At 35.3% G+C, this 12489-nt stretch overlaps 1 long non-coding RNA gene across 1 annotated transcript; it reads left to right on the top strand.

Moving 5' to 3' along the window:
* The first annotated feature begins 5547 nt into the window (after window positions 1-5547).
* On the top strand, window positions 5548-12201 carry LOC126808932 (uncharacterized). The gene is made up of 6 exons (XR_007674840.1): window positions 5548-5608; window positions 7968-8033; window positions 8308-8416; window positions 9240-9377; window positions 11231-11285; window positions 12035-12201. It is a non-coding gene; the product is annotated as an uncharacterized LOC126808932 (long non-coding RNA).
* The last annotated feature ends 288 nt before the right edge of the window (window positions 12202-12489 follow it).

The raw sequence follows: 12489 nt of genomic DNA, 5'->3' as shown, positions 1-12489 counted from the left end.
TAAATTGTCCAGAAACAGGAATTATAAAGCCTGATTCACTGTGTCCCGGTCTCCCCTATATAATAGAATGGTACAAGATATTAATATGCCATTATCCGAGATCAATTCTCAAGGGATTGATCTTCTGTCACAAGATTCGTTTAATTTTGGAATCGATCACTATATTCACTTGATATTTTAAATAAATAAAATACTTTCATTGTTAGGTTATTATACGCCTACATTTCCACGCGGACGTATTATGCCGTCGCCCCTGTCCGTCCGTTCACAGTTTGTTTGTGGACATTCTACATGTCACAATTTTTATTTTATGTTGACGAAACTTAAAATATAGGTCTATCTCCCAAAGATCTCGGTTCCTGCCGATATCGTGACCTGTAGAGTGTTTACAAACAAGTGTGGACGGACTGGGGCGACGACAACATACGTCCACATGAAAATGTGGGCGGATAAAAAATCACGTTTTTAGCTTGTGGTCCCTTTAAAGGTCACAATTTTTATACGATTTAAAAAATAAACGTGTGAATATATCACAGTTACACATTAAGATCTTGGTTCCTTTCATAATCGCGCATATCCGAACGTAATTTCCTGAATTATGGCCCCTGATTGTTCGAAAACTCTCATTTTTAGCTTTCGGATTCTCTAGAGGTCACAATTTTTTCCGATTTTAACAGTTTAAATATATCACCATTCCACCATAATGGTGGTTGAAGTCGAATGTCGGAATAATTGAAATGGAACTGCTCAACGAAATGGCCGCTCTTTGTACGCAAATTGTAATACAGAGGTTGTGGACCCTCTAGAGGTCACAATTTTTATCCGATTTTGATGAAACTTAAAAACATATCTTTATATCCCAAAGATCTCAGTCCCTATTGATATTTGCGCATTTCATACCATAACTTTCTGAATTATTGCCCCTTATTGTACAAAAAATCTCGTTTGTTTTTAGCTTGTTCTCTGTCCTTCTCTTGCAAAATGGTGGCGTATCCTGCCTGGCAGCCGCTGGTTTTTGTTTCTCATTACATGGATAAACTCAACAGTAATACATTTTAAGTAATCATCTATTATCATTACCATCACTAGCTTCTGTTTACATATTTGTACACTCTCAGGCCTTAAACCAACATCAAACATTATGTATATCAAATAACCTTTGTATTTGTAAAAATATTGTATTCTTTCATAATTTTATTAATAACACAATATGAATAGTTTCGACTATATACATGTATTTAAGTAAACTAATTGTTATTATATTGTTTTGTTGAAGGGACAGGGGTGATATTATGCATAGCCGTTCCCAAATCCTATTCTTAATGAATAAAATATAGTTGTTTTTTTTTAAACAAAAACAAAACAGACCAGAATATTCCAAAATACATAATCACACGGTTCAAAGGCGAGTTCATCCATAGTCAGTTGTAGTTAGCATATACATGTGTTTGCAAATGGCACTGTTTCATCACAGAGTATATGTTGGATTCAAGTTGTTGCTGTTCACAACTAAACTTTGTAATTGTCCCCTATGACGTAAGGTAGACGCTAATTAATGCAAATGAAGCCGCACACGTTTTCTCTGGCCTTTCCCCTGTTGCTCCCCCAAAACCAATCTCTGTTACGAATACCCACGTCCCCGACTATGTCTAACTAACGCAACAAAATAATATAAACCATTCACTAGTATCACTTAAAATACAGATCTGACGTCACCCTTTGATGTTGGCGTACCATTATTTCAAATAATCGTACATTATTTATACTAGTGAAATATTGAACTCGCGTGACGTATTTCACCGTAAAAGCACTTGCGGAGTGTCTGTATTTGTTGATCCGATATCCTCTCGTAGGTCGCACATCTCATTTTTGACGATCTGTGTTTGCTGGAAAAGGTTATTTATCTTAACCAAATAATCCATTCATTCCCTTGTTTTTACTCATTCTATACTTAATTAAAACATGGTAATGCACGGACTTTTTCTATTTGTCTCTTATCTAGTGACCTTCAATTTTTTTTTTTTTTTTTTTTTAATTGTCAGATATCCTGCCACGGTCTGATATAACAACTTTTGGTCTTCGAAGGAATTATAAGTGAGCAGAAATTCGCCCGTGTATCTGTTATTACTCGTTACTTCAGTCACTTCCGTATCTTGAAATCTTCCTAACGCATCTCTGTGTTAAAATTATATTTGGAACGTGCGTCCTTTAAATTAGCACATAAACATCTGGCAATAATTTATGCCAAACCCAACATGATTAAAAGCTATTCAATCAAAAATAACCTTTTGTTTTTCACAAGCAACTGTCCTTTAAACAGTTAAACAAAATTTTCATTTTATTTATTTATAGATGATTACCCCGTTGATATACTTTGATGAAGTTTAATTTTATTTCATTTTATTTGTTTATCACCCCGTTGATGTAATTTGGCGTATTTTAATCTTAATTATGTCAACAGATGTCACACAAATTAACATTACAATAAAAAAATATAACACGTCTTTATCTCAACAATAAATTTCATGCTTTGATGCCTTCAAATTCACTGTAGGGATAGCGTTTTGGGGGTTATTTGTGTAGTTTATTTTTACAAAATAAGAACAAAATCTAGATTCTATCGATCTAAATTTTAATAAAACAAATTATATAAAATTTAAAATTAAATAAAATCTATATAAAGTTTATATTTAATAAAATCTATACTCATCCAAATTAAAAACTTAACACTCGGGATTTTTGGGACTAGATTTTTAATATTTGGTTTAAGGCAACTATTTTAGTGTTATGATGTGCACAGACGGCCTTGACATCAACAGAAAGCAAGAATACGTCTCGCCGAAAGTCCTTGACATTGATAACGTTCGTGATGTCACAGTACCACCCAAAATGAAATTCACAGACTTGGAGAACAATCGGAATAAAGTCTTTAGTAACGTCTTCTCTTGGATCTCAGAACATTAGTAAACACTACCCGAGGAAGACGTCGCCACTGCTCAGCAAGAGCATGTTGAAGGTCCTGCAACGTCAGTGGTGGATTCACTTGCTGACGAACACGTCGACCAAGTTCGTCCCAGATGTGTTCAACAGGATTAAGGTCGGGACTAAGCGACGGCCAATCCAGGACTTGGACACCGGCATTTCTTAAAAAATTCTGGGTAGCAATTGCTGTATGGGGTCGAGCATTGTCTTGTTGAAACGTTAGTCCAGGCCAATGTCTCTGCATAAACGGAAGAAGAACAAGTTGCAAAATCTGATCCCTGTACTGGACAGCATTTAAGTTCCCTTGGACAACAACAAGAGGAGAACGTCCATGTGCACAAAAAGAACCCCAAACCATGACGCTGCCGCCTCCAAATCGGTCAACTTCTCTGACGCATACTTGAGCGTAACGTTCACCTCGTCTGCGGTACACTCGGACCCTGCCATCGGCAAATCTCAAAGTGAATCGAGATTCGTCACTAAAGACAACCGAATTCCACTGTAAATCTTATGTGTCTTGTGGCCCACACAGGTCGGTTACGGCGATGAAGAGGTGTCAATAATATTGGTCCATTATAAGGCCTCCGAGCTCGAAGACCAGCAGCCTGCAAGCGATTTCGAACAGTTTGTGCAGTTACCCTTCCACCAAACATCTCTCTACTTGTGGAGGTTGCAGTGACAAATCTGTTTTAAGATGACTAAGTCGTATTGCTTGATCTTCCTGGAGTGACGTCACACGTGGCGCTCCCGCCCTTGGGCGGTCGACAATAGTTCCAGTTTGAAGCACTCTCATTCTAAGATTAATTATTGTCTGGCGTGAGCAATTAAAGGCTCTTGCCACAGTGACCACAGACTGACCAGCATAGAGCCTAACAAAGATGAAAATAACAATTTTAATTTGTTTTTCCAGTTCAAGTTACGTGTGCGTGTTCAGTTTAAGCAAACTTGCATCGATTGACCTCACGAGTTTGTGTTTACACGTGTTTTTCAGGTTATTCATCTTTATATGCTCAAAAGTCACGTGATCCACGTGACTTTACAATTTTATGAAATTAAAGGCTTCTTACTACTTACTATCGTTAGAAACACTTTATTTGACTTGCCAGAAAAAAAAATTTGTTGAAATTCATCAGTGTCAAGTTTTTAATTTGGCTGAGTATATATAGAATTTAAAATTAAATAAATCTATATAAAATTTGAAATAATCTATATATAAAAAAAAATAACAAAATAGAAAAAATAAAAAAAAATCTAAAAAAAATTACTAATTATAAAATTTTAAATAGGGTTGTGCATACATATATTCCGATATTTTGACCTAAGACCTTTAGAGTTAATCTTCGCAGGTGTATATTTTCTGTTTTACTCATCATATAATATATATGTTATAATTTTGCTAATCATTACTCCCAGATTAAAGACACTATCCTGGTCACGGATCTCTAAAAAGAGAAGACTGTGACACTACAGGGAGGGTTACGTCGTGACTATTCTTCGTCACGGCATCGAAAAACATACATGTGACACTACGGGGACGGACGTGACTATCTAATCAGGAACTTCCAGAAAACGGCCCGTGACACTTCTAGGCAGGACTTTACGTTGTGATCAAAAAACACTGGAACACATTGTTGGTGTAACTATGTGTTATATATCTTTATAACATCCATAATGCAATGGTTACATACAGGAAAACACACAGCTATGGCATTAAATATAAGCTAACTATAAGTTCTCTATCCCCAAGCTTGTATTTTGCGGCGGTGTTACCCAGCCTCTCAGCCGAGGAGGCTGTGGAAAGGTTCTTCTGAGAATAATAATAGATGTATTAAGGGAAATTAGATCTCGCTCATTCTTATATACAAAGTATAGATACGTCAGCTAATATGGCGGGGCAATTACCATTTTTGGGTAAGGTTTCGTATGGGCACCGTTTTACGTTAACGTAATTCTATTTATTTGGACTAATCTGTGGACGAGATGACTGGACGATAGTACCCTACTTTCGGCAATTGATGATGGCAGGAACTGTCTGTTAGTTAGTCTAAGAAACTTGAATCTTGCAAAATACCTACTTAGCCCATTTGTTTAACCACTTCTATATATTATACAGAGCACCTTATATAGAACTAAAATAACCCCTATAGTATTAAACGACTTTATAGTTGACACATTGGGGCACAGGCGGATCACCAATCAACACCATTTTCATCCATCCCCTAGACTCGCCACAATAGGTAACGAAAATTTGACCCAAAAATGACCTGAATAAGGGGAAATTGGCCAAACATCACACAGGGGCTGTATCTCAATAACCGTGAAATTTTGAGATCGGCCCTTCGGGCTGTGAAGTAGTCACGAGGAGTCCATAAAATCCGCAATCTTCTCGATTATGCACGAATTTGCATGGTTTTCTCATGGAATGGCTCTTGAATATTTTTAACGACTGTCACATAAATTATTATCATTATAATAATGATAATAGAAAATCAATAACACCTCTTTATCTCAAAAAATAAATTTCATACTTTGATGCCTTCAAATTCACTATATAAGCAATGATTATAAACTTTGGGTATTATTGGCGGCTATCAGCATTAGATTGTTCATAATTTGTACAGTAAAGGTAAGTATATTATGTTCATTTTTCTTAAACTTAAAGCACCGTCTAAAGAAATGTCTTTATCATCCAATAACATATTCTACGGTGTGATAAGTTTCATATTCTACTGAGTGATGTATTATAGGAGAATCTTCTACTCAGCCTCGTTCTTACCTTATCGTGTTGATATATTTTGACGTCTTGTTGATTTCATATTTAACGTTCAATACATAAGGCATGATATTATGGACAGCCCATTTTTCGTCATTTTTTTTATTTGAACGGGATCGTTGTGCTATAAATATTACTTGTTTTTTTTTGTCATTATGTAAGGATAAAAGAAATACATTATTGGTTTTAAATGTGGGGTCACTAAATTGGGACCGGTCATACTTTTGCCGAAATTTGTTTTCGCTTGATTGCACCAAGATATATGAGTTTAACCACTTAGCAAGCTTTTCGCATGATACCCAAATCTAAGGCCTTTAAAATCCCGGGGTTCTCAACACTCAACGAGGCAAGTGATGCCACATCTGAACGAAGACCAACGCAACAACGCTATTAGTCGGTTACAAACAGGTGAATACCAGACAGATGTAGCCATGCTGCTGAATGTTTCCCAGGGTACCATTTCTCGCCTTTAGGATAGGTACCGACAGCGAAGTTCAACACGTGACCGCCCAAGCTCAGGCCAAAGAAGAGTGATCCTACCTGCCCCGGATCCTCACATCCGGTTACGTTATTTGCGGAAACTGTTCGCAGCAGCAATTCCTGGACGGCGTAGGATCTCAGACCAGACAGTCCATAGACACCTACGCGAAATCGTATTACGAGCTGTTGTTTTGAAATATGCCGACACCGTCAAATCCGGCTCCAATTGGGTTCAGACACACGGGGTATGGCCACAGCAACGCTGGAGAACAGTTTGCTTCAACGACGGGTGGCGGTTCCTGTTGCAATGAGGCGATGGTAGAGCGAAGGTGTACCGACGACGCAATATCACTATGCGTTTCTTTTTTTGAAGAGTATATATAGAAGATAGGTAAAACACTAAAAAATAAAAAGTTCTTGTCTATCCAAAAGTCACATTAAAATACAGTTTTAAAATCGCTGCCGTGAGAAGAGAGGGCGGGTCATCTTCGAACTTTGGATCTGTGGAGTATTTACAAATAAACATGTGCATGTGGTTCATTCCATATAATAAAAGTTAGCTAAAAAGTCCTTTGACACAGATCACAACTTCGGTATTTAAAATCATTTATTTTCTGCGGTCCATTAATTTTTTTTCTGTGACTCTTCCCAGATAAAAGTTACCTTAAAGGGGAAAGGAGAGCCAGCAGCAGCACAGAACAGAACAATTTAAACATTTATAAGAATAGTACATTGCACTAAATACAAATAATATAGATTTATATGCATTGCCAATAAAGGGTTGTGTAGATCCCTATTCCCTTTGTCATTATTATTCGATTATACTGTTATATTAAATCATACAGTAGGCTGAACCGCCACACTTTCCTACAACAATAGTTCCTTCCTTTGTAACTATATATTATGTAGTTCCCTATCTTAATGTCAATCTATTCTGATATTATTAAAGCACCCGGATGGCTTAGCCGCCAACCTGGTCTACACAACCAGTTATCTTTCCATGACTAGTGCACTTTTCTGCAACTTACTTAACAGCTTCCCGATTCTGCTATGAATTTTGAGATCGCTTAATAAATTTTATGTGACTTATTCCGAGGGGGGGGGGGGGGGGTAGAGGACATTTTGGGGGTCTATTGAAGTTTGGCATCTTCATTTAAAATTCTTACAGGGAGTCTTTTATCTTCCAATTTATTGCATGTAATGATTACCGGTCAAAATGTGGCCGCATTCGCACTTCACTGGCTTATATTTATGGTCGGTAATTAAATCTTTAGTTCTAAGTCTTGTGATTAACCTACAAATTTTGCGCGGTGGGTGATTGGTCTCCGTCTTCACAACAAGGTTGTTATTTAATTTGAATCTAAAAGTATTTGCTTTGGCCAATTCAGTTTTCCATTGTGATTTAATTTTAGTTTAGTTTTAACAATGCTAATTAATTCCTGAATGCTGTATTTTAAGTCCTTGGTTTCGCAGAGGCTGAGTCCTTTGCGAGCCAGATTGTCTGCAGACAATGTGTATACCATAACATGTTTACAGAATGGACTCCAGTGTGTGTACCTGAAAAGGAGTAAAGCGGCCTTCCGAACTTTACGAGGGTTACCCGGGTGATCCGAGACCTTCCCACCTTTGAAATAGATATATATTTATATATGTGAGTCCCGACATGATCTCGGTCACATAAACATCTAAACACATTTGAATATATGTGTATTCCAATTTATATTATTTCCAGCATGGCTGAGGTAAAGACTTTGTTGGCAGGATTGTTGACTCTATGTTTGGTTAATTCGTGCTTTTGGTAAGTTCAGATAAAAAAAAATCAATTTCAGCTTCGAAAATATAGAATAAATCACAATATCGCCTATAGCTTAACCCGACTTTATCACACTTTGGGCCGTATGATGGCTGAGGATGGCCATTATTATGTTGACCATCGACGGCTAAAAGGGCGAAAGGTGATCGATACGATAAAATGCATAATTGCGCAATTAGAGTCTTTGTGTGTAAGTAGTAGTTAACTTACTTCTAATTAACAAATAAAAAAAGCATATGTTATTCGTTATATATTTTAGCAATGCTTGGGATCATTATATAGAAAATCTCACACAAGGTCCACATATAGATACAGCTTCCATAATTGGTCTAGATGGATCCAGACGTACATCACCGAACGGCGCACAGGTAATATATCGAATTAAAACTCATCCATTTTTAGTTTGTTAGGATAAAGCATGGGAATTCAACTCTAGACTATAGAATAATGGAGTAACTAGCCGAGTTCTTCAAAAGTCAAGAGATAGCATACTCATAATATCCTTTCTTATGTGAGACACTCACACTACAACTCATGTATCATTTAGTTGTGTTGTTTTGTCAGGAGTTTCTGTATTTATGTAGTTTTAAGCCATTGTTTGGTTTATAACTGTTTAGTTTCTCAAAAGGTGTTGAGTAATTAACAGACTAATGAATTACTCGACCCTGCTCTAGAAACTAAATAGTTATAAACCTAACACTCATTATCTAATCTAGACAGACCCTTTAAACTACACAACAGTAGAAACCCAATGGTTTTTATATTTTCACCGGATTTGAATAGTTTTCCAACAATGGTTTGAAACTAAACATTAAATACAGAAACTCCTGCTAAAACAACACAACTAAATGATACATGAGTTGTAGTGTCTTAATATCAGGCATTATGTGTGATACCATAATGTCAAATCATATGTTATATACTCATTATCAAGTCGTATGTGTGATACTCATAATATCAAGTCCTATGTGAAATACTCATAAACCCAAACTCATAATATTGGGCCTTAATATACACATTGTTGCCAGGAATTTAGAAACATTAATTGGTCTTCTATGAAAGTAAATAACAAAACAAACAAATGTAAAATCATTTTTGTGTATTTTTGTCCTGAATTGTCTCCTTGTATGTAATGTGTAAACTGGACTGTACGTATTTGCCAAGAAAGAAAGCTTATTGGTGTTTTTTCAGGCGTTAAAAATGTCACAAGCGGAAGTGGATACAATTGCGGCTTCCTTTAATTCTAAAGATTTCACCAATTTTATGAGGCACGGTGTCAATGTAAGTGGTGTTAGATATATGTTTTTGAGAGTATTGGATGACAATAAGGTGAGTATTATTAATAAATACTTAAAGATACCTTCCCGTGTACAAAACGGGTGATTTGATGATATATTTGGACTAAATACATATCCAAACTAATTAATATATCAAAATTTTGCATCAAATCCTTCTCAAAACATTGTTTTCGCCCAGGAATACCCCTGCTATAAAAAATCTATTAAATGAAGTCATGTTTGTGTTACGTGACTTGGCTGACGCAATGCCTAGCAACGGGTGTAAAGCCTGGGGAGCATTCATTGCATAAGACGATGCTGTCTTTAATTACTTATTTGACCGCTTACCTTAATATCAAAACCCTTATAATCATCTTAACAATAAACTTACTACTCTCAAGCCAAATATTAATATAGTTAAAAGCAGTATACGCTTTAAAGGACCCAGACTATGGAATTCGTTGCTACCCCCTTTAAAAACTTTAAATGACTTGAATCTTTTCAGGAAAAAACTTCTCCTTTACCCCCGCCCTATATTTCTCATTACATGTATATGTATTCTGTGTATCTTCATATTATAAACATGCCCATATAGTATACTTGTTAACACATATTATACCTATGTGTTCAAACATTATGTTTTATGAACTCGAACAAATACTTAAATTAATCCTTTAACCAATTTGTATATATTTTTACCTCTATTGTAGATTATTGTGGTGTCTTATATTCTCTTATAAGCATTATTTTACCAATTCAATAGTGTGTTCTATCCTCTAATTAATATTATCTTACCAACTTAAATAGTGCGTTATATTCTCTAATTAATATTATCTTACCAATTTAAATAGTGCGTTATATTCAGTAATTGTTATCTCACCAAATAAAGTATTGTGTTATATTCTCTAATTAATATTATCTTATCAATTTAAATAGTGCGTTATATTCTCTAATTAATATTATCTTACCAATTTAAATAGTGCGTTATATTCAGTAATTGTTATCTCACCAAATTAAGTATTGTGTTATATTCTCTAATTAATATTATCTTATCAATTTAAATAGTGTGTTATATTCTCTAATTAATATTATCTTACCAATTTAAATAGAGCGTTATATTCTTTAATTAATATTATCTTACCGATTTAAATAGTGCGTTATATTCAGTAATTGATATCTTACCAAATTAAGTATTGTGTTATATTCTTTAATTAATATTATCTTAGCAATTTAAATAGTGTGTTATATTCTCTAATTAATATTATCTTACCAATTTAAATAGTGTGTTATATTCAGTAATTGATATCTTACCAATCTAAATATTGTGTTATGTTATTGTCTTAAACACTGTGTTATATTCCTCAATTCTTATTATTTTACCATTTGGATTTCAAATCTTTGCTTAAATAGGTCTTGTCGGGACTAATGTATTATCAGCAAGTTTAACTCTAGTTCGACTCAAACTAGATCAATTTGATACTAACCTATGGCACCAATATATTTTAATAAGTCGCTGGTAAGTAGGCGAATTTAGCAGTAGGACACTGGATAATTCATTACGCACCTGCTTGTCATCGAAACCATGCAATTTGCACTTTAGTAAGGTTTGATATAGAATACAATGAAATTTGAACAAGAAACACGAATAATTGTCCACCAGAGTTAGTTCTAGAAAAAGATTCGTTTGTGTTTAGAATCTCATTGAGGAACTGAGGTGAGGATTCGTTCTATGCAAAGGAATTTACAATAGATAGTACTTTATAATAGATAATTTGACAAACCTAAAGTCAACATTTATCTTTACGAACTAGGTTCATATGTTCAGATAAATGAGCGAATACTTGATTCAGATGATCCCTGTAGGCTGATTTAAAGATTACATTTTTACTCTTTATTACATTATAGGTTTTCGCTAAGCGGATAAACCACGGCGGCATTGTAATGGTGAGTTCAAAAACAGGTAAATCATTTCTTTTTAAAGATACATTTCCGTAACAATATTTATCCAATAAAATTATGCCCAGTTTGGTATGGAAAGTAGAGACAATCTTGCTAGAATATAATGGATGGTATCCTTAAATGGCGCTTCTAATGTGTTGATCTAATTGCGAACGGTTGTGGGGACAATGACGGAAAATGAAGTTGACAGAGGAAAATCTAGGGTTTTGCTTAGTCGTCGATATTTATTGTAAGCGGATGACAAATACAAGATCCCAACTGATTCTCCATTAATCACGCCGCGTTATAAACAAGTCCAAATCCCTTGGTATGGGGAGGTTGCTCCGTATTATAATGTTTTGAGAGACGATTTCAAGTAAGTTTTTGATAGATAATTTAGTTCGAATATGTTTTACTTCAAATATATCATTAAATCCCACAGTTTGTACGTTTGAGGGCATTTGTTGATTTAAAAAGCGGGGGTAAAAGGTAGTACTGGGCGGAGTCGTTGAGGATGGGATGATCGCCAAAAGAGTAATTTGGTAGACACGTCAATTCATTAGTGTTTGTAATCTTTGCCGATTGGTAATTAAAACCCGGTGATAACCTGAACAATACGTTTCTTGCTGGAAAACAACAAGTATAGTGAACGTGTCACTTTAGATAATTTAATCCAGACACAACGTGATAGCTAGTCACGTAACTGGGCGTATCACGGGAATTCAGATAGGGATTAAATTTTATTCACTCAAGATGATATTTATATTTAAGGTGTGGTTATTGCCCATTATCCAGAAGGCAGTGAAATGAACATTGCCGGAACACACGTTGCGCGTCTAGCTGAGTTCTTGGTGTCGGCCGGGTATTAATACCAAATTACCTATAAGATTATCTATAAGAATGACAACTTATTTCAGAAAATAAACTATTCAAATGCACAGTGTATTGTTTATGATAAATAAATAAATATGTACATACTAAATAGAGACCTTAATAGCAGTATCTCAATTCAACCACAGACGGGTAAGGATATATCTGAGAATGCGCCGTCTGAACGCGAACAATATAAGTTTCACACACAACTATGAGAGAGATGCATGCATAGACAACTATGTCTGCTGTTGAATTCCGGTTTTAAAAGGTGCCGTGTAATTACTGTAGGGAATTATTTGTTTATGGGGTGGGGAGGGGGAGGAGGTGTTGTTTGTAGCCTAATGCATCAACTT

This window comes from Patella vulgata, chromosome 1, assembly GCF_932274485.2.
Source record: "Patella vulgata chromosome 1, xgPatVulg1.2, whole genome shotgun sequence".
Lineage (NCBI taxonomy): Eukaryota > Metazoa > Mollusca > Gastropoda > Patellidae > Patella > Patella vulgata.
This window is presented reverse-complemented; position numbering and strand designations above follow the sequence as displayed.